The 24,281-nt window shown below is 43.9% G+C and overlaps 1 long non-coding RNA gene across 1 annotated transcript in view; it reads right to left on the reverse strand.

The window, feature by feature from the left end:
- Positions 1–24,281, reverse strand: part of LOC139811721 (uncharacterized) — a 398,927-nt gene that overhangs the window by 98,042 nt on the left and 276,604 nt on the right. The gene's annotated exons all lie outside the window — the stretch shown is intronic.

Raw genomic sequence — 24,281 nt, forward strand, 5'->3', positions numbered from 1 at the left:
AACGAGAGCCTTCCCGATTTAAATAAGAAGCAAGCAACCAAGCAAAGGCTCGTGCTGTAACTTTTTTGAGAAGTCCGGCGCCCTTGTGCGCCGGCATAAGTTGATCCAAAAGACAATCCGTTTTAAATGACTGTATATTGAAGAAGAGAATATATGTTGCAGTATTGTTGATATAATGAATTAAAAGCGGCGTTTTTCGGTTTAAAATGTTTTGCGAAACACTTGCGAAGTACAGACATCTTACTTCGAATAGACAATACCACCGAAATCTCCTACATCAATAGGATAGGAGGCGTTCAAAATGTAAGACTAAATCGGGTAACCCAGGAAATCTGGGAATGGTGCGAAGCTCGGGACATTATTCTGTTTGCGTCGTATATAAGCTCTAAAAATAACTTTATAGCTGACGCGGAGTCAAGAAAGATAGAACCGGAAACAGAGTACGAGCTAGCGAATGAAGCATTCCAAAAACCAGTACGACACTGGGGAAACCGCAGATTGACCTGTTCGCCAGACGCGTCAACACCAAGTGTGAAAAGTGTTTTTCGTGGTTCAAAGATACCAACTCATTATCGGTAGACGCGTTCACGAAATCGTGGACAGACCTTTACTTTTATGCGTTTCCGCATTCGCGATTATCCTTAGGGTTCTCCGAAAAATCAGGGATGACAGGGCAGTAAGCATTGTGGTCGTTCCAGAATGGCCTGCACAACCCTGGTTCCCGCTTTTTCACTCGATGCTAGCTTCGGAACCTATTTATCTAAAGCCGAATATTAACTTATTAACTTCTTGCAACAGAGAACCTCACCCGCTGTGGCGGCATCTTACCCTGGTTGCCGGCAAATTATCAGGGTAGGATTCGATCGGAGACAGACGCCAAGCAACACAATAGAAATAATGATGGCGTCATTAACGGAATCATCTCTAAAACAATACGACTCCGTCTTAAAGAAGTGGTGGAGTTTCTGCAGCGCAAACTCCGTCGATCCATTCACCAATTCAATTTGAGACATTCTTGCCGGCTTAACCAATGCGTTCGAGAAGGGAGCCTCTTATAGCACTTTGAATTGCCTACGCTCGGCAATCTCATTAGTAGTCGGCCACGAAATCGGACAGGACCCAAATATTAGGAGATTTTTCAAAGGCGTCTTTAACAAGAGACCGCCCAGGCCTAGATATAATTGTACCTGGGATTCCAAGGCTGTATTAGATTATCTATCGTCTAAAGCGGATAAAAAAAACACTACGTTAAAAGTCTTATCTATGAAACTAATCTCTCTACTTGCGTTAGTCACAGGCCATAGGTTACAAACATTCGCCTTATTAGACATAAGAAACATTCGAGAAACTGCGGAATCCATCGAAATAAAAGTTCCCGATAAAATAAAAACTTCAGGTCCGAGCAAGAAACAACCTTGTTTAGTCCTGCCATTCTATACAGAGGACAAGGAGATTTGCGTGGCTTCGATTCTAAAAAGCTATCTAGAAAGGACCAAAGACATTCGTGGCTCTACAAATTCACTTTTCATCTCCTTCAAAAAGCCTTTTAAGGCAGTTACATCCTAGACTTTAAGTCGTTGGATAAAGGAGATTCTGTCAAAAAGTGGAATTGACACAGAAATATTCACGACTTACAGTACTCGTCATGCCGCGACGTCAGCGGCAAGAAGGCACGGGGTTGATCTAGATATCATCCGAAAGACAGCCGGATGAACAAGCAACTCGGAAACATTCGCAAAGTTTTATAATCGAAATATCGCAAAAGCGTCCGATGTATTTGCGAGAGCGATATTAGACTCATAAAAAGAATATCAAAGATTGAGTTAAGAAGGCCGTCAAAAACCCGACGCCATATTTCATGGCTTGTAAAACCGTCGAGAGAAAAAGAATAAATAAATAAGTAAATTTTTTCTTTTTCATTCTGCCATTCGGAGTGCCGTAACTGAACTTTAAACATCTACATCTTGATCACGAGGAAGAGGCGCGAAATACAATTATAGATTAAACGAACTTACCTAAATGAAGTTCGATCATAATTGTATGAGCGCCTCTTCCGAAGTGATCACTCCCACCCTTAAACCCAGATCTACATCATAGTCAGATCTTTCTCCCCGGGAGTTACGGCACAGCTTTAAAGAATAAACTCGGGAGTGGCGACGGTAGCGGCGACGGTAGCGTGCGTCGCTTTGTTTGAGCTTTAAAATGGTAGACACTTAGGGACTGAGAGGGGGTACTACATCTTGATCATTTCGGAAGAGGCGCTCATACAATTATGATCGAACTTCACTTAGGTAAGTTCGTTTAATCTATAATTTCACACTTCAGATGCGACCGAGCGCCTATGGCAGGCCGCTATAATTTATGACCTGCGACTAGCGTGACGCCGATGTCCTTTTCACCTTTCTTTGTAGGAAGAGCCGCTTATCGGGGTTTCGCGGCGCCATTCGGTTATGGCGTCGCGCGTTACAAAGGCAAGCGCCGATGACAGGCAGCTAGATTTTATAAACACTAGACAGCATAAGCGCAGCAACGCGACTCAATTTCTATGGGTATCGACGAACGTCGATGACAGAATTTATAAACGAATATCATCTCGCACTGCAGATGGTCGAGCATTGATGGTCGACGTAAGTACTCGACCAAAAATTTTATGCGACTTAACCGTCGCGGTCTCTCCTTTTTATTTTTCTTTCTAGGAAGAGTCGCTTATCGGGGTTTCGCGGCGCCATTCGGTTATGGTGTCGCGTGTTACAAAGACGAGCGCCGAAGACAGGCTGCTAGATTTTATAAACACTAGACAGCATAAGCGCAGCAACGCGACTCAATTTCTATGGGAGATATTGTTTCTCTGCAGTGTATGCATATCATGCACTAAAACAGAAGAAACGATACGCGATGCTCTAGTTAAAACGAGAAAAAAAGGCAATAGAAAAAGTATATAAGGAAGAATGAAGCGAGTCAAAATCACAGTCTGTGATTTGAAAGCCTACGCGTCAGTACATCGATTGGAAAAAAGTATAGCGGTTATTTTGCATTTTTGTGCCGAGTATTCAATACAGAAGAATATTTTTTACGATAAAAGAGATGACAATAATTTCGATATGGATGTAGACGAGGATCACGCGTTAACGGACGACAGTGATTATTTCAGTGATGAAGACGACGATCATGAAGAAGTCATCGATAGATAGCGTTGGGAAATCGTTGCACTAAAACGTACGAGACATTGCGTAATATATTTTTATTATTCAACGGGTGGTGCACTTGCACTATGTGCTCCGTGCATGGTTGTTCTATCAGACCTTGATTACATGTACGCTCGCGAAAACACTTCGTTGAGTTACGCGGAATGATGCATGGCCGGTATTGTTCAAAATGTCATGAAGCATTGTATATGATATTTCCGTGTAATATGTGCCCGATTTGCACACGATAAGAAAAAAAAACATTATCGCGGCTTTTAAAAGTTCATACTCGGGGCTGAAGTTTTTGTGTTTCAAAAGCAGTGAACAAAAATAGAGATCGACAATAATTTCGAGGCAATAATGGATGTAGATTCATCCGACGAGGATTGTCCGTTGTCACCGGACAGCACTTATAACAGCGATGAAGACGATAACCGTTGTGACGTGACATTGTCGCGTCCCCCGCCCAGACGGTGGCTCGACCGAGGGGAAGGTTGGGGATGGCGCCTCGACTCGAGTAGGGGAGGGCTAATTGCGTTAACTAATCGCTTTCTTTAGTTAAACCTTGTAGGAACGACATGTAGTGCCGGAGCAGGATTGACGACGGAAAATGTAACGACGTGAGTCGCCACGTGGGAAGGAAGGACACTGAGGGAACGTTGGAGTGAGCGGTTGACCGGCGGGCTGGTCATGTAAGCTCCGCTGCCAAGGCGCATAGCAGGTCTCGCCCAGCACATCCCTGGCCCCGTCGCAGCATGAGGAAGGGGTGCGTTACCGCTTCCGCGGAGCGAGTGGACGCCCCGGCAGAGATCCCAGGTTTAGGTCTCTGCTACATAGCCTGTGGAGGGGATAGGATCGCGTCACGTGACGCTGACGCACACAAGCCAAGCGCCCCGTGTACATGTGCGCTCAGCGCTCGGCCGTCCTCGGCCAGCTAGAGAGAGCAAACATGCTATGCTCTTTCTCTTTCTCTCTTGAACCGGCGCGTCATCAGCCTGGCAGACGAAATACGTATATTAGCGGCTTGACTGTCGCGTGCCTCTTTCTACACTAGATGCGATCAGATGCGATACACTATCATATCGCTTAATGATTTTACAATTTAGAAGTTAAAATCATTAATTAATTAAATTATAATTTCTTGTGTATATAAAAAGTATTAACTTAAAATTAAGGAAGTAAAGGATAGAAAAAGAAGATGAAATCTACTCTTGGCCAACGTGTGCGTCTTTTTCTTACAAAATCATCTGTTAGTAATTTAAAAAGATGATTTATAATTAGCACAAGAAAATGTAAACAAAGAAGTTATATTAAGGTTTTATTACATGCTAGTAGATAAATTATTCTAATATATTTTTTATTTTACTAATAGAAAATATATGTAATAAAATAAAAGAGAGAAATTATTTTTACAACAAAATAAATAATTTTTTAAATAAAGTTGAAGGTTTATTTGAGCCAACGCATGATATTTCCATACAATGTACTTATTTAAGATTTCATATTTGAATATGGTTCGTCTTTTCATTTAGAATTAATGATTAAAATAACAAAATTTTCGATTTTTGGTAAAATCAAGAAAAATATCGAGTAAAAATAATTAAGCAAGGAACAAATATTTCTGTTATGTAAATTTTTTTTTAATAGTCGACGTACACATTGTTGCTTAACGGAAACCGCGAGAAGGTGGTGGTTTCTTCCGTTAGTAGGAAATGTAAAAGATTATTTTTTTAAATATAATATTAAAGAAAATAACTTCTACATTTCCAATGAATAATGAATGAATGAATGAATATTTAATGTAAATAGGATAGAAGATAGGTAGAAATAGATAGAATAGATAGAATAAAGGATAGTTAAAAGGATAGACACAAGATAGATATAAAAGAATAAATAAAATAAAAAAGAATATAAAGGATAAAGAATAGAAAAGCAAAAGTAATATATAGAGAATATTATGATAATTTTTAGATCACTTTACACAATTTATAATTAACAGAATGTGGAATAAAATCGTATATATGTATATAGAAAAAATTAAAACAATTACATTTATAAATGTATGCATACATTCATAAATGAATTGTTTCCTATATTATACGATGCAAAAAATTATTAACATAATTGTATTCTTTATCTGTTGTGAATTATAAATTGTGTAAAGTGACCTTTATACAAGAAGTATTAAATAATTTAAACCGTTTTGATTTTTTTAATAAATATATTTTTGATCTTATTAAAGATCGAAATGAAATAAATTGAAAGTTCTAATTCTTACTTTAATAAAATTTTTTATTAGAATAAAAAGAACAATCAATAAAATTTCATAATATTTCAAAATTTAACATTTTCGATCAAGTAGGATTGCAACAGAATAAAAAATCGAGTCAGTCGAAATTATTTAGTACTTCTAGTATTTAACTGGTAAAAGCGCACATGCTTACATTAATGTAATATAATGTTTTATATAATATAGTATACGTTAATAAAAAAATATTTTCAAAATATAGTTAAATATTTACAATTGTAAATAATGATTAAAATTAACAAAACAAATAATTTAATAAAACTAATATAAACATTAATAGAATCTAATTTATATATCACAGTGTTCGAAATCGAACTGCTGCCAGAATGATAGCAGAATTTCTCGAGCAATGTAATCGGATTATTTCGAATATTTCAAGCTAAATGTATGCTCGTTTCGAAGAATAAGTGCCGTGTCTCCGAGAAGTTGCGAGAGATCATAAGCAGTGTCACGCCGTTTCCGCGTGTACCGATACGCTCCCTTTGTCTCGGGAACCTCTAAGCGAGAGGTAAACGCTCGGGACACAGGGAGAGACACATACCAAAACAGCTGATCGGTCGTCGGCCCCAAGGACTGCTGAAATTGTCGAGTGACGTACGTCTCGGGATGTCGATTGCCGATTGGCTCAGCGAAATTTAGGAGCGCGAACGGGGGGCCGGAGTGCGAGCTGATAAAAGCTCCGGCCCTCCGCGCGCAAAAGGACATTCGTTTTTCCGAGTCATATTGAGAGAAAAGGTGATAATCGACGACGATACCGAATTAGCGAGCGACCAACGATTCCGCGTCTCGTGTTCGACTTATTCGATCGGTCTCCAAGCGTCTTTTCGCTCTCGGGATTCAGCTCGTGCTTCGAGTGACGGCTCTCTCCGCGCGCATTCGCCCGCGAGAATAATATCGAATAAGATTGTAATATAGCTGTAAATATCGTTGTAATTATTGACTATTATAGACGTTTGTTACAAAAGGATAAACTCTCATTGACCTTTGAACTTTAAATCCCAAGCCCATTCGCGCACAACAGAATATATTATATATATATATATATATATATATATATATATATATCACAGATGGTGTGTATATCACAAAATATATATATATATATGTAGGTCCGGAGGTATGTTCCGGGACTTTTATTTTTTACATCGGTATATTCCAGGACATTTGGCAGTTTCCAGGACTGGAAAAAATTCATGTCTTACGGCACGTTTCGGGACAGTTTTTTGAATCTGATTACATATATATATGCGTTATATTCCAGGACTGTACATTTCAAAAAACGTAAACAGTCCCGGAACATACCTCTAGACCTACATATATACACATATATATATATATATATATATATATATATATATATATATATATATATATTGTGATGTTGCAGTTTCGCTGCAGCGTTGCAGCGCTCTGCTGCCGTCACAAGGCGCGGGTTTCGCAACCTTTTTCGCGCCCGAGGACGGTCCAATGAATCAATGCGAGATCTCCAGGGGCATATTAAATTTGCGTACATTATTCTGATCCCTTCATTTTTATTTTTGTATCATTTGCGCGGCGCCTCACCGAGCCGAAAACCGGAGTTCCTGAGAAGATGCTGAGAATCACGGAAAAAACTGAGTCAACGACAAGGATAGAAGCGAGGAAGCGGACGACGAGAAACGGGTCTCGGTGGTGCTTACGGGCCGCCAAAAGCAAGGGAGCGCGAGGACACGCGCGCGGCGGGCGGATCCGTAACGGCAGGGCTCCAAGACGCCGGGGCAAAATCAGCTCACCTGCCCTCCTCAACCTACTGACCGGATTCCGGGATAGTTGGCCACCATTTCCGGACCGACAAAGAGAAACGCGGAGGCAATCACGTCCCGTCCGCTACCGGGAAGGATCCTGGAAAAATCGCCGCGCGAACGAGGGACCGTTTGGCGCCCTGCGAAAAGCCGTGATTAACGGCCCTACCGCGAGCCTGCGAGCTCACCCTTGATTGGTCCGCGCTATAGCGTCGCGGGGCCGCGTACGCCCGGAGAGGGGTACGTTATCGATTCCGCCATCGAGCGAAATTTCGGGAGCATTCTTGGCTCGTCCTCGATTCCCGACGCACGCACGCCTAAGTCGCGGTACTCTATTGCGCACTTGAGTCGCACTTACAATTAGTTTCTTGTACGAATACTGGCAACTATTCTTCCGATCCTTGGGACGACGGCGAGGAGCCTCGCGAGAGAGAATCAACCAACGGTGAGGTTGCCTCGGTAATATTCAATCTCACGCCACGACACCGCTCTCCGGGTAGCGCTCTCGCTCGGGAATATTCGCGATAATTAACGTATTCGCCGACAAGGCGTATTTGGCGATCGACAGCGAAAGCGAGGGGCACCGGAATGGTTTCGTGGCCGTGGGATCGCGACCGAAATATACGAACTCCTGGAGATCGCGGTAAGCGCGTCAATGACGACGTTCGATATCGCGAGTACGCCATTTCTCACGCCCTTCGCGTTCACGACCACGCGTCTCGTTGTGCGTAGCAATTCACCCGGCCGAGCATTAATCGCGTAATCGTATTAATTGCCTCAGACGGTTGTTCGCGCTGGTTTAATTACGTTACTCTCGATTTGCGTCCGGACACTTAGATTACCTACGCGGTATCGGTTGTGCCGAGATATTATTCCCGTGATTGCGTCCTAATGTTACCGGCCTTGCCGTATTGTTCGCGCCTGAGTCTTGCTTTCGAGCATTTGCGTAGGATAATCACTGCGTGAGAATGTCGTCCGCGTCGAGTTATCTGCGTGAGAATATTGTTCGTGCCGATTGACTTCTGGCGTTGGGATGTTATTCGCGTTATTAAGGACGGTAAAATACGGTTCACCCCGACTGATTAGTTACGTCAGGATGTTATCCGCGTTATATTAAGAAAATTATTCGCATTAGATTAAGATTATTATCCGCGCTAGATTAAGATTACTCCTTGCGTTAGATTAAGATTATTTAGCGACAAAATCTCTGCCCGGCTTGGGACCTTGCGTTCACGCGCTCCGAGTGTGACGCGCCATCATTTCGTGACAGTTCACGTTATTATTTCACGTTACTCCGATTATGTTTTGCCGATGTCGCCGGCCTTATTAATTCGAAGCCTTCGTGAATTTAGTTTCTTTTAGTATTATCTTACGTAATACCGGCGCCTTCCGCGCGTTTATTAATTTAGCGTAATTCTTCGTGTTTTTCTGGCGTCCGCGTTATTTTTTCCGTGTTGTTCAAAAATTGACGCCCACGTTATCAACCATCTACTTGCGTTATTAATGGAAGCCAAATTGGCCTTTATTATTTTCTTTAAATTGATTACACAATAAATGACTCTTTCTTTGTTAGCGGATTGAAGTTATGATTTACGTGTCACCCCGCCGGATATCGCACTGCCCTTCCTTAATCCCGCCCCGCTTAATAGCCTAATGGCTGAGCTAGCGATTCCCTCGCACCCCGACGTATTTCGTTTTGCGTCTCTCTCTTTTGGTTCTTAGCGATTTCGCGGACGCGAATTTACGCGTCTGGCGCCTAACCTTAAGCTCGTTTCGTGGAGTGTCGGAGGTGCGGGAGAATCACCGGAGAGGCCTATCACCTTTCTCTCCTTTTTTCCCCTTTTGATCCGACACACGCCCCGGACCGCTCCGGGAGTAAAAGTCGTGACAATATATATATATATATATATTTAAATATATATTTAAATATATATAAGTATATTTATATATTTATCTAATTATGAAGCAAAAATACTTAAAAGTTTTTTACTTATTTATAATCTTTTTGAAACGAAAGCTTTAAAATTACATTATTACTTACATAGGCAATTATGTATTAAAATAATTTTAATGTTATTTTATAGTTTTTTATTACATAAAATCTTTTTACGTTTTTATTTATTTATTTTTCATTTTATCTTATTTTTAAAAATATCTTTATACATAATAAACCATTTATATGCTCGTTTATTTCTAGCAATTTTAATTGTGCTTCATCACGAATTCAAAAAGATGGCTGGCAGTAGTAGCACTAATACTGAATCTTTATCTACAGCTTCCAGTAACACTGATTTGTCGCAAACATTTATGGATAATAGTTCAGAAATAGATACGTTTGTTGAAAATAAATTAACAGAGTGAAATCTTTCCGATTACATTGAGATATTTCAACGTAAGTATTGTATTATAAAAAGTGGATGTTTTTTTTTACATAGATTATAATATTTTTTAAGTATATGAATAAATATTTTTGTATGTTTTGTTTTTAATTTTATTTTTTATTTTTGAATATAAAGATGTTTTTGTACAAATAATTTAATAATTTCTTTAATTACTGTTGTAGGTGAAAAAATAGATAAATCAGTGCTTTTATTTATGCCTGATAAAGCAGTTGCAAAATTAATCAAGCCTATGGGACATTATTATTATTTTTGAAAGAGAGAAATTCAAAACATCATTTGTGAGCATTTCTTTTTTTTTCTTTAATAGAACTTATTTCTAATATATGTAATTATGGGCTAATACTTGTTTTTATATTATAATACATATCAATTAAATAGTATTTCAAATCTGCATATATCGTACTGAATGTATAAATAATAATAATGATTATAAAAAATAATAATTTAATATCGATTTTTTTAATTACAAAAAGCTTTAACATTTTTATAAAAAGTATTTTATTAAATCTAAATCTTTCATGTTTTATAAAAACTAAATCTTCAAGAAAAAGTTGTTTTAAAATATCGCAAAGGTTAAACTTCTTTAAAGAAATTTGATCACAATGTTATTGTTTGGCGTACCGCCATGTAAATAGCTGTATATACACATTAGTAATAAGTCGATTAGTTATTTTCTTTTCTTGTAAACACGCGAAACGTCGGCGGATTGCGAGCATCAAAGCGTGTGACTCTGTAGGTATTTGGTACCGCAGGAGGTCGATTATGCCTCCGGGTGTCGGCCTACTACCGACGGCTTGACGAGAGGTATCGAGGAATAATTACACACTCGATTACTGCTGATAATATAATACTTTATTGCAGACCACGCAACTGCCACGAGAGTCAGTACAATTCTAACGGTCGTCGTAACTCAGTCCTGCCAACCTCGTAACTCTCAACCTCTCTTGCTAGCGCAGGAGAGGGGGCTGGCTATACCGACCAATCAGAAGGGAGACAGATATGCTGCTCCCTACACGATGGTTTTAGGTTTAGGGAACTCTGTAATCGCCTCAACTTTTTCTGGAATGGGGCTGATTCCTTTACCATTAATTATATACCCGAGAAACTTTAGTTCATGTGCGCCGAACACGCATTTTTCAACATTAAGGCGGAGGTGAAACTCTTAAGCCTCTGAAAACTATGCGTAAATGTTTATCGTGCTCCTCTGGCGAAGAGGAAGCAATTAGGATATCATCCATATAAATAAAACAAAATCTAGATCGCTAAGGCGCGATTTATGTAACGTTGAAAAGATTGAACCGGCATTACGAAGGCCAAAGGTCATAAATAAGTATTCAAATAACCCGAAAGGGGTTATGATAGCTGTTTTCTCAATGTCCTCGGGGGCCATTGGAATTTGATATAAGCTTAATAAGTCGAGGGATGAAAAATGTTTTCCCGTGTAGATACCGTGGCAGTTTTCATGCAGGTGGGGGTGGGGGTGGGGGGTACTATCAGGTCGGTGATGTGCATTTACATCCGGTAAGAACGCACACCGCCAGGTGCCGTCTTTTTACGGACTAAATGAATGGGACTGGGCCCAAGGACTGTAGAGGGGCGGGCAAATGCCTGTGGACTAAAGCTTGATCTCGGCATTTGCGGGCCTTAAGGTATCAGGAGGAAGGCGCCAAGCGCGCGCAGCGGACGGAGGGCCGGGTGGTGATAAATGAGAAACACGTCACAATGGCGGCGGGGAGCCAGGGGAGGGCTGCCTGGGATTATTGGCGAAAAAGTACTTGAGTATTTAGAAAAAATCAGAGGGAAGCTTTATCGTATATCGATGCGCGGGGTGGTTTTAATCGTGAGGGTATATAACTTAGTAGTGGTCTATAAGACGTCGTCGTGTAAGGCTGGTATTAACCGTAATTGCGATAATAGTGTCAGCGCCAAGGATGGGGTACGGAACTCGGCAATGAAAAAAAAATTCCACGAATTGGCGGCTTAAACGAGGTCAAGCTCACGAAGAGATGCCCGAACGGGTCGATACGCGGAGCAGTGCGCAAAGAGGCTTAAGGCAGAGGGATTTCCCTTGATCCTATCGTTAGGGGGTACAAGAGAAATCCGCGCCTGATCGATAAGGAACCATGTGACCACTGGCACGATACGGACGTGGAGACGATAGGAAAGTTTGAAAGCCTTGTCCGACCACTCCAAAACGGGGGCGGGCTTGTTTTTTGGCTTTTCGAAGTCTCAATTTGAGCACCACGTTCGGCACGAGTTCGATTATTCGGGTATTGGTATGGCCGAACAGAGCGCGGGTGTGATTGCCTTGTTGGCGAGGTTGAGGTTACGCTGCGGAGTGGGATCGCGACGCGCAACGCGAATTTATTCTTTTATCTTCCCATGCTTTCGTATGAGTTGTGAATCTCGGTCTTTGCGGAAAGGAGGTGGAATTCCCTTTAGACACGGCGGACGCGTAAGGTTCATTTCGCGGAGCGCTCTCACCATCGGCGCGCTCTGGGCCTATCGGTGAGATCGGTAACTCCGTGGATACGAGGATCGCGCGGGGCGCATTGGTCATTGGTCGAGCTCTCCATTGCTTTCCGATGAGTTGTTGAGTCTCGGTCTCCGCCAGGAAGGACCGCGCAATCGGTGAGGACACGGCGACGCGTAAGGTCATTTCCTCGGTCCTCGAGCGCTGTCAGCCACTTCAAAGTGCCCGGCGGCTCGGCTAGATCGGCGAGAGCGGTACTCCCGTGGTACGAGGATTCGCGCGTGTTCGACCTGGTCAAATATGGTCGAGGGGTATGGTTCTTAGTTACGTTATGTCCTGTACTACAATTCCCCCCTTCACTTCAAGTGCGGCGCAGTACGGTTCGGCCATAGTGGACTGTAGCGTTAAGTCGACGTTTCTCATGGAAGTTCGGCCTGCCGAACCTCAATTCTGGGTCGCCCTGAGACAACGGGGGTAATCTTGTGCGTAGATGATCAGTGTGTGAAGAGCGCGATAGGCGCGTGACGTACGCGCTACTGCGAGGAACTATATGACGCTGTTCCATAAGATACGGCAGGTCGCGAGTGTCCTAATGGTAATTGATGTCCGTTCGCTATTCGATACTGCACCTGGCATGTGCGGGGTGTACGGTATGCGGCGAGGAACGGGGAGCTTGTAAACACGCGTAATAGCGTAGCGATGCTGATGAGGAAGGGGCGGCCTGGAATTGACCGCAGCTGGTTTTCGGGGCGCCTCGAGAGAGGTCGAACGACGGGGACGAGTCTGGCAACCAGCTGCTAAAGGTATCTATACTGACGGAATTCTTAGAGATGTATTATCACGCATTTAACTGTCTCAACAGCGAGGGAATCCAAGGCGCCGGTGTCGTTGGCTTCACGCAATCACAGCGATGAGGCGATAACGACGTTGTTGATCCGTGGCATCGGCAAAGGAAGGCCGGTCGCACACCAGGAGAAGGCGGTAACGGCGGGGGCGGAGAAGGGCCGGTCGCACACCAGGAGATGGTCGTGGTAACAAGACGGTAGAACCGCTGTGGCCACCCGGCGCCGGTAGAGACTCATGTGCCCGCCTCGTGCCTCGTGAAGAAAGCGCGGCAAAAAAGATGGCCGCCCGAATAATGTTTCGGCGCGGCAAGGCTGGCTGGCCGCAGCGTGGGCAAATAACAGCCAGGGACGCGGCACGGAAATGTACCTTGCAGCTGCGGGTAGTTCAATCCGCTACTTCTGCGTCCGTTCCTCGGGGAAGTCTGGTCCACACGAGGATTTATCTCTGACTCGGGCTTCCGGTAGCAATTTGTGCAAGACCGTTGCGTGTTTTTTTTAGTCGGGGTCACCAATGTAGGTATTTGGTACCGCAGGAGGTCGATTATGCCTCCGGGTGTCGGCCTACTACCGACGGCTTGACGAGAGGTATCGAGGAATAATTACACACTCGATTACTGCTGATAATATAATACTTTATTGCAGACCACGCAACTGCCACGAGAGTCAGTACAATTCTAACGGTCGTCGTAACTCAGTCCTGCCAACCTCGTAACTCTCAACCTCTCTTGCTAGCGCAGGAGAGGGGGCTGACCAATCAGAAGGGAGACAGATATGCTGCTCCCTACAACTCACCTATCGGTGCTGCCATCGCCCATCCGCCGACGGCATCCCCCCGAAAAGGGAACAACTCGCCCGCAGCACATCTTGCAGGACCGCGGGAACTCACAGTCAAACCATCCGACCGGACGGACTCACAGTCAAACCATCCGACCGGACGGACTCACAGTTTGTACCCCAACAAGTCAACTCGCACCAAGCCGTCTCACGGCACACGCACACACACACACACCCCACACACCAGGAGTTTTGAGGAGCGCCCGGCTGCATGAACGCGACTTCTCACCTGCTATCACTAGTGCCTGCTTGCTTGCTTTATCTTGCACGTGCTTGCTTTGCTTGGCTTCTGCTCTCGCTTGATTGCAACTGCATGCTGGACCAACCGAGGTTCCCGGAGCGACCACGAGGCCCACGAACAGGACGAGAGACCCGGCGGAGTCCAGGCGACCGGCGCATCCCGGTGAGTCGTTTTTTCGCTTTATAAGTACACTGCATGCGCACATTTGCCATCGCGTTAAATCTTTGTTAGTCGTGAGGGGACTATAACACCCCCTCTGGTCCTTCGAGTAACATTTTCGCTAAAATTTGCAAATCTCGCCTCCGGGGGACTGACACCCCCCCCCCCCGCGCATTGGTCCTTCGAGCCAGATTTTCGCGTTAGAAAAGTACCGCCGACCTTTCGCTCATTTCGCATTGTTCATTAATTTGTTAATTTTCGCACATTCTTGTAATCGCGCATTGCAATAACACGTGGCACGTGGTAGTCTCTCGCGATATCTTTCGTTCGCAACTCTTCATTCGCGACGAGAATACTCGCGTGAACTTCTCGCTGTCGTAACTATGCCATTGTTGTTATCTGCTTTTGTAGTGAATACGCTTAATTGTTCGTTCTTATAGTCGCGAGACGCAATAACGCGCAGCGTGTTAATGATCTCTAGTCTCGCGCAATATCTCTCGCTTGCAATTCTTAATTCGCGGTGAGAATACTCGCGCGAACTTCTCGCTCGTCATAACACGTTCCGTCGCCGTTAGTCGCATTAATCGCGAATTGCAATAACGCGTGGCGTGTTAATAATCTAATTAATTCGCGACAAGAATACTCGCGTGAATCCACGATCTCGCGCGATATCTCTCGCTCGCAATTCTCTTGCTCGTCGTAACACGTTCCATCGCCGTTATTTGTACTAATCGTAAATTGCGCAATTGACGCGGTAATTAGTTAAAACCCGTCATTGTTAATATAGAAACCGAAATATTCAGATCTCGAATATTCTCGGGCGGGCCATACGATACGTTTTCGCCGCTCCGTCGACGGCCTTGGCGCTCGGTCACGGGCCGACTGCGTATACATACACGTTTTTTCTACATAGACTCGCGTTCCATAATAACGCGCTACATTATTTTCGTCGTTGCTGGGTGTGTTTCGGCCAGACTCGAAATACATATTATTCCGATCGTTGGAATTCTCGCAAACATAATTGCCACCGATCGAATACACTGTTCGTCGGCATTGGTTCCCGGTATAGAATATATTATAGCACTCAAGGTAATCTTATTAGAGATTATAATTACAATTATAATCACAATTACAAAAGAAGTAATTGATGCTCGTGTCGTGGATTATTGCTCGTGTCGTGTGTATACTGCTCGTGTCGTATACGCTGCTCGTGTCGTAACTCCGCGCGCAACAGGTATTGCTGAAAACTTAATCTGAACAAATACTTGAGTGCATTTCTCGTCGTAACCGGGTACCTGAGTCAAACTGCTGATAAATTTTGATTATTGATACAACCAATACATTATCATTTTGTACATTCCTTGCAACCCTCTTCCTTGATAGCTCTACACTGCATTTGATCCCCTTTTTCTTGCGTTCGCGATTTGCTATTCCTGCGATTAACAAAATCGTCATTTGATTGTGCTATTATATCATATTTGAAAAACATTCTATCGTGAATATAGTGCCTTCGCGTAGGAATTCGAACCGAGCCATCCGTTATTTGTCACCTTGGCGAGCGGAACAGTTGTTTTGTTTTCTGGCATTCCAAAGTCGAGCCTATTGTCCTCCAGTATTTGTCGATATTTTCGTGCTGAGTCGAGTCGTCGTTGTTTCGAGTTCACGTGAACCCTTAACCCTGCGCGCGTATTCCATTATTTGGTTGGTTTAGCGTCGTACTCCGATCATCATGGGCCGAGGTCACATAACTAAACGCGAGCTGTGTATACAGCAGATGAGGGAAATTCATGAGCTGTCGATCCTCGCCGCGGACAATGTCGCGCAGAGGCCGAATTTCCTAGTTAGATACCCTACCGTGGCTGGATTGGTTAAGGATTTTGAGGCGGATCACCTCAGAATAATCCAAGACGCCTCAGACGAGGAGTTTACCGCGAAAGACGCAATCCGTAAGGAATTCGATACGATGCGCTTCGGGGTGATCGAGCGTTATGAGAAGTTTGTGGGCGCCGACCGAGCGGCCGCCGCGGCCGCTCAGGCCCCGGTCCAAACGTCGTCTATCCGACTCCCCAAAATCTTACTTCCGGAATTCTCGGGAGATCTCGCGCTTTGGCCCTCGTTCATCGCGTTGTTCAACGTTTCTATTCACGAAAACCGGAGCATATCCTCCATGGAGAAGTACCAATATCTGGTAGCCTCATTGAAAGGGGAAACGCTCAACGTCGTGAAGAACCTCCCCCTCTCCGCCGATAACTACGCGATAGCCTACGACGCGCTGATTTCGCGATATCAGAACAAGCGGAACTTAACGGATTACCACGTGGATTTAATGTTAAACGCCAAGCTGTTAAAATCGGAGTCAGCCGTCCCTCTCCGCACGCTGTTGGACACATTTACCGAAAATACGCGAGCATTGAACTTGTTAGGGTTCCCCACGGACTCTTGGGACTACTTACTCCTCAAATTCTTGTTAGAAAAACTACCTCATTCGCTTCGCGAGAAGTTTGAATCCGAACACCGGGCAGAGGAGATACCAAAGTACGCGCAGCTCACGAAGTTCCTATCAGATCACTGCCGGGTTCTCGCATCCGTATCAGGCCCCACAAATATGTCGATCAAGTCACAGTCGTCTTTGGCAAAAAAATCCGCATCGGCCTCGTCGCTTGCTACTCGAACTGCCGAGTGTCCGGTGTGCAAAGAGCAACGTCGCAAAGAGCATAGTCCGTGCCAGTTCTGAGCTGAGCGTTGAATGGCGGCCGAAGAGGACGACCACGACGGCTCGCGCCGCCACGGAAGCCTCGCAGCAAGGAAGATCCGCGGGAGGCCAAGGCACGGGACCGAGCTCGGATCCCCGGGACCGGCGCGAGAACGCCGATCGGTTCACCTCGCCCAGGCCCGGCACGTCAGCCAAACCCGCTTCCCGACCAAGCCCGACACGCCCCGCTCCTCAGAGCCAATCCTTATTCCGAAGTTACGGATCCAATTTGCCGACTTCCCTTACCTACATTAGTCTATCGACTAGAGGCTCTTTACCTTGGAGACCTGCTGCGGATATGGGTACGAACCGGCGCGACACCTCCACGTAGCCCTCTCCTGGATTTTCAAGGTCCGAGGGGAAGATCCGGACACCGCCGCAACTGCGGTGCTCTTCGCGTTCCAACATCTCATGTTCAAGTGCCCTCGATTCTTGAAATTATCCCCTCGGAAAAGGCATTCAACGGCCAAAACCGCGAATTTGTGTCTCAATTGCCTTCGCGCGGGTCATGGCGTTAACAACTGCCCATCGACGTGGACGTGTCGGTCGTGCCAGGCTAAGCACAATACGTTGCTGCACTTCGAACGGAGCTCGGGTTCAGCGAGTACCCCCGCGGATACCGGAGCTTCCTCCGAATCGGCAGTCGACCAGAATCAGTCGCTGCAAACTAATACGCCCCTCGTCACCATGACTAGCGTTGCGAAATCGAATTCAATCGTATTATTGTCGACGGTGCAGGCCGAGGCTCTTGACGTTCACGGAAATCCGTTCCCTGTTCGCATTCTTTTGAATAATGCCAGTCAATTAAATTTCATTTCGGAAAACTGCATGAAAAAGGGTAGTTTCGGACGAACCAAGTGTCGTACTGTAGTCCTAGCGGTAAATGATACTAAGGCGGCGGCCACGCGAGGTAGCACCTCACTCGTGATTCAAGCACAGGGCAATGGCAATACTCGCGTTCCGATAGAGGCTACGATTCTCCCACGCATCTCCGCCCAATTACCTAGTAGTCAAGTCAAACAAAGAGCGTGGAAACACATAGAGGGATTGAAGCTTGCGGATCCGCAGTATCACCGACCGGGTTCCATCGATATCTTAATCGACGCAGAGATCTTTACGACATTGCTTCGAGACGGTCGTCGTGTAGGGAAGAAGGGCGAACCAGACGCCTTTAATTCTATTTTTGGTTGGGTTCTCGTTGGTTCGGTGTCGACGCAAACATCTCGGTCTACACACTCGTTCCTGACTCTCGACTCACTCTCAGTCGATTTTGGCAGTTAGACGGGATCCCTACACACTCGGGGGTCACAAACTCAAGCGGGAGGTCTCTCGTCCGCGCGTTGCACGGGCACGTCGCGGCGAAGATATCCGCGTAACCATAGTTTTGTTTGTTGACGAGGTCGAGTCCCTACACACTCATTTCGTCATCGCGCACCGTCGAGTCACCTACACTCACGGTGCCCTTGGACACCGCCGCGCCGTCTCGGCGTATCACCACTCGGGTATCGCCGAACGGTAGGACCTTACCGCCGTCTTAGCGTATCGCCATGTCCCTCCCGCTATCACGGAGGGCTCGTCGGGTGTCGCCAAACAGCCGGACCTCACTCGGAGGTCCTGAACGAACTCGCATCTTTGATCCATGAGGGCTCTTGACCCCGCTCACGTTCGCATATTGTCTCCGATTCGTTAACAGAACTAGACCAAGCACGCTCACTCTCGCCGTGGATCAAATCGAATTCCATTCGACCTTGTAATATCTCGTCAATTCGTTCAATCGCGTTGTTTTGCAGAAAACATTAGTGGATTAGGACGCAATCAGAGTTGCTCTAAACCTCTGCGAAAGCTCGCCCCCTTCTTGAACGCTCTCGGAGTCCTCTGGGTGGGCGGCAGATTGATTCATTCCGCCATTTCGTATGAGGCTAAGCACCCAGCATTGCTGCCTATCCGACATCGACTCACGGAGCTTATAGTAGAGCGCACCCGCCTACATTTGCATCCGGGACGTCGAGCGTTATATTATATCTTGTCACAAAACTTCTGGATCCTGGGGGCCCATCAGGCCATTAAATGCGCCTATCGCGCTGCTATCGGTGCTTTAGGGCGAATCCACGCCCGATGCAACCGCCCATGGCGGACCTACCGTTAGATCGAGTACGTCAGGCTAAGCCTTTTTCGATCACCGGAGTCGACTACGCTGGGCCGTTTCCAGTCTACAATTGTCGTTCTCGCGGAGCAACCTGCCGTTTAAGGCTTACGTGTGCCTTTTCGTCTGCTTCGCCACCAAGGCAGTCCACCTAGAGCTCGCCTTTTCTCTATCTACAGAATCGTTTTTTTTTCTCGTTGGAGGAGGAAAATGCCTCGCGCATTCCTAACCCCGGCTGTCAGAATATGTGGGGCTTGCACCCACTAAAAAACCTCTCCCAGAACAAACAGCACAAAGGACTACAGTCACGCCACGCGGGAGACCCGAGGTATTACACGTGAGGATACACAGAATCGTTCCTGTCAGGCCTGAGGCGCTTCATCGCTAGACGCGGCCGTTGCTCGCAAATATACAGCGACTGCGGCACCAACTTTGTTGGAGCTCAGCGAGAGCTCGTCGGCTGCATGCAAGCCGCCTCGGAACGGGAGCAAATCCAGTAGGCCTTCAACCCCCCCTCGGCGCCGTATTTCGGTGGCCTTTGGGAAGCCGGGGTCAAATCGATGAAGACCCACCTGAAGCGAGTAGTGGGGACACAGATTCTCACCGTGGAGGAGTTCAGTACTTTCGTAACCCAAGTAGAAGCTATCCTGAACTCCAGACCCCTCTGTCCCACCAGCTCAGATCCCAGCGACCTTGGGGTGCTCTCCCCGGGGGATTTCCTCACCCTGGAGCCTCTCGTGGCAGTTTCATACCCTGACCTTGCGACCGCGCGCTTCGGTGGCAAGTTTGGGAACGATCCGACGAGCACGCTCGCCGGAAAAGAGACCGACGGAGGGTATGAAGGCGACGGCCGGTAACGCGAGGCATTCCAACCAGAACAATTTACACAAGCGGGGGACCACAGGATCATTCCCCATATCCGGTACACGAATTCACTGTATCGGAGTTGCCGACGGAGCAAGGTTCCCGAAGAGGGCATCGTACGGAAGCGCCTATACGCCATAACGTTGGCACCTCGTGTTATAGGGACTTTTTGTCCTAAGGAACGGCACTGTGTATTCCAGGAGGAACGGAACCCTGGGTGCCGTTCCTTTTCGAGATTAAGGTAAATATTGTTAAATTACATTTTGAGTAGATCTTTACATTTTTTTATGGATAAATTTGTTAATTCAACGAAGATCTTGAAATTTAAAAATTTTAGGGTAATTAATTGAATTAAATACAAATTTTTTAAAGTTGAGGTTAACTTTTTAGGTTAAAACGAAATTGTACACAATATATCTCAGGTAGAATAGAAAGTCATAAAATGTCAAAGTGACCTCAAATAAAGTCCAAAAAATGATTAAATTATGATAACAGGTGAATGTAGTCATATTCTCATCATTTTGACGTCACTTTGACATTATCATGAATTTCTGTTCTACTTAGAATAATCCTTTCTTTTTTGGGTAATTCTTCAGTTTAGCTACAGCAGCACAAAAAACGATGAATTTAGGCTTATTCGACGCGTTTTTGCACGAAACGACCGAATCTGGCAGAAAAAAGTGTCGCTCTGCCCCGCGACGCGAAATATTAAACGTTAAAGTTGACAGGAATCAGGTTATGATTCCTGTCATACCGACGAGATGCAGCTACTACGACCATGCCCTGCGGCCACATGCGCATGCTCAGTGGTCGCACGCGCATGCAAAGTGCGCCAATTTTAAATGAATCAATTGTGCAGAATAACCAAGCATCTCGATTCAAGCAGTTAGGTCTCACGCTGGGAGTTTCATTAGTTTAATTATGCGTGGGAAGCACACACACACACACACAACGAGGGGTGCGAGGGGGGGCCTTCGGCCTCCCCTCCCCCGCACCCACCCCGCCGGTAGGCTGCGTGGACCTCGCTTTACAACATAAAGTACATGCTAAGTTGTAAAACGAAATTATAAAGTACATGCATGGGGGAGGGTGCAGGGGAGAAAAGCCTTTCTGTTCACGTGCGCTCACGCATGTAAGCCCCCTTGCACCCCTCCATGTATGTGCTTTATAATTTCGTTTTACAACTTAGCATGTACTTTATGTTGTAAAGCGAGGTCCACGCAGCCTACCGGCGGGGTGGGTGCGGGGAAGGGGGGGCCAAAGGCCCCCACCCTCGCAACGGGGGGGTTGTGTGTGTGTGTGTGTGTGTGCTTCCCACGCATAATTAAATTAAAGAAACTCCCAGCGTGAGACCTAACTGCTTGAATCGAGATGCTTGGTTATTCTGCACGATTGATTCATTTAAAATTGGCGCAGTTTTACATGCGCGTGCGACTACTAAGCATGCGCATGTGGCCGCAGGGCACGTTCAGTGTTGCTACATGTCGTCGGTATGACAGAAATCATATCCTGATTCCTGTCAACTTTAACGATTAATATCTCGCGTCGCGGGGCAGAGCGACACTTTTTTCTGCCAGATTCGGTTGTTTCGTGCAAAAACGCGTCGAATGAGCCTAAATTCATCGTTTTTTGTGCTGTTGTAGCTAAACTGAAGAATTACCCTTTTTTGTATTTTAATGTATTAAAAATAGTTGTACATAAAATTATTCTGACTTATTGCTATTTTAAAATAATGAAATGTATACTGAAAATTACTGTAATTTAAATATCAACTTAATTATAACGTGCTTATTATTATTATTTCTATAGATGGATTCTGTACAATCAAGGAAAATTAAAATTGGATACGGTGAGAAATGTATGAATATATATGTGACAAATAATACTTTGAAGAAAAGTGTCTTAAAAGATTATTTTCCTGACGGTGGGACTTTGACATATCAAATTGATGGGGAGACATATCTATTAGACACGGATGCTCAATCCATCTACGTAAATGCAAATGTGGACATTTATGATTTCAACGTTCCAAAAGGTTTGTATAACATTATCTTACATCATATGCTTTATACTATACTCATAATTATTGTAAAGAAATGTTATTTTGAATAATATATAGCTATATAACTTGGCTATAGTTTTCAAAAAATAATCAATATTTTTCTAGATGTGCCTGTTTTACAGCTCAATGGAAAAAAACGTAAACGTTTTCACGATATTCTTGAAACGTTATATTCAGAAAAAAAATCAGATTGTGTTAAAGAAAAGGTATTTAAATTTTATCATATGTATTCTATTTAGTTGTATATTTGTACAAGGAAGCTAATTGTCTATTTTCTTTGATATTTTTACAGATGAATCAAATAAATCTTTTCCATTTTGAAAAAATTAAAATGTATTTTTATAAGAACTATTGTTATGAAGCAATTCTTCAGAAATTAAATAAAAAGCATAATGTTAAAATTTCGATGCGTACTTTATCAAGAATCTTAGCTCAAAATAGGTTTAGACGAAAAAATATAAATGAGAGTCCAATCGAGGAAATAGTTCTTGCTATTATATTGGAATTAGAAGGAAGTGGGTGTAATTTGGGATATAAGTCAATGTGTCAAAGGTTGAAGACAGTTTATAAACTGAAAGTTAAACAAAAAACTGTTATGAAATTGTTAAAAATAATTGATCCTGAAGGAGTTGAAGCTCGGAGCCGGTACAAATTGAAAAGAAGAATATATTCGGTTCCAGGTCCAAATTATCTTTACCATGCAAATGGGTACGATAAACTTAAAAGGTTTGGTTTTGCTATCTATGGATTTATAGATGGCTTTTCCAGAAAAGTATTATCACTTAATGTTTCAATGTCAAATAATTGCCCTGAAATTATCGCTTATTATTATTTACAACTAATAAAAAAACATGGATTTCTACCAACTATCATTCGAACAGACAACGGAACAGAAGTTTCACATATGGAAAGTATTCACATTGCTTTACGGTATCATCACACAGATGAACATACAGGTGAGAAGAGTTTTTTAAAAGGAAAAAGTACGCACAACCAGCGAATTGAATCTTATTGGCGTCAATTTCGGCAACACATGGGTGACTTCTATCTTAATTTATTTAAAAAAATGGAATATGAAAATGTTATTGAGATAAACAATCCATTACACATTGACTGTTTACGTTATTGTTTTGGTCACCTGATTGAAGAAGATATAAAAATCACGAAGAAAGAATGGAATGAGCACAGAATGCGCAAACAGAGTAGTAGAAATGTTCTTGGTGGAATACCAAATGAGTTATATTATTTACCTGAAAATTTTGGAGGAAAAAATTATCAGAAACCATTGGTTAAAACACACATTGATATTCTATTAGGAAAGTATGCTAAAAGACCTGTATTATTTAAACCAGAATTTAAAGAACTCGTAAGCCTTATTACGGACGCTCCAACTCCAGGTACAGCTTTCGAAGCATTTAATCTGTATATAGATATAATTGATGCTATTGAGAATGAGAAACAATAGATTTCTAACAGTATTTTAAATCTCTTATTGAACTTCAGTGTTATGTATAATACTGTATTATGTATAATATCTGTATAATATTTATTGATTGTATTGTTTAAAACTGTCAACTGTTGTACAAATTATGAAGTCATTTTTGAAATATGTAAAATAAACTAGAAACTATAAGTTTGATTAAGTGCACTTTTTCAATACTAAAAATAATATATTTCTTTGAAATTGAACAGTATATCATGTATTATGTATAATATCGTGGAATATATAAGTTATATATATGTATACATTTTACGCAAAAAAATTCGAAATTCTAATGAAAAAATGTCGGCCCTCTAAAAATTAATAATTTGATAATGACAATAATTAGAGAATAAAAACGCAGACTTTTTAAATACCTTTTATTCATAAATATTAAATACACAATTGAGTTTCAATAACATTCAATGGAAGTGTTCGAGATTCCGTTAACGCTGCGCCGTCAGATCAGATGGCAGCATCGATCGGGTAACGACGCTCGATCACCGCGGCAGCTTGCGCCGCGCACGGGCGCGCTCATCGCCAACGTCTTCCTCGCGATATTCAGAGTCGTACAAATGGCCGCGCAGTGATCAGACGCACGACGTGTGCTCTGTGCATTTTCGATTGTGACTACGCAACGAAGTGCTCATCGCAGTGATTACAGCTGCCGAGATACTGCATTAACATGTAAAGCGACCGCTCATCCAGCTCTATTCGGGTACATCAACACGACGACTCAGGCTCACATGTGC

This window comes from Temnothorax longispinosus, chromosome 4 (assembly GCF_030848805.1).
Source record: "Temnothorax longispinosus isolate EJ_2023e chromosome 4, Tlon_JGU_v1, whole genome shotgun sequence".
Lineage (NCBI taxonomy): Eukaryota > Metazoa > Arthropoda > Insecta > Hymenoptera > Formicidae > Temnothorax > Temnothorax longispinosus.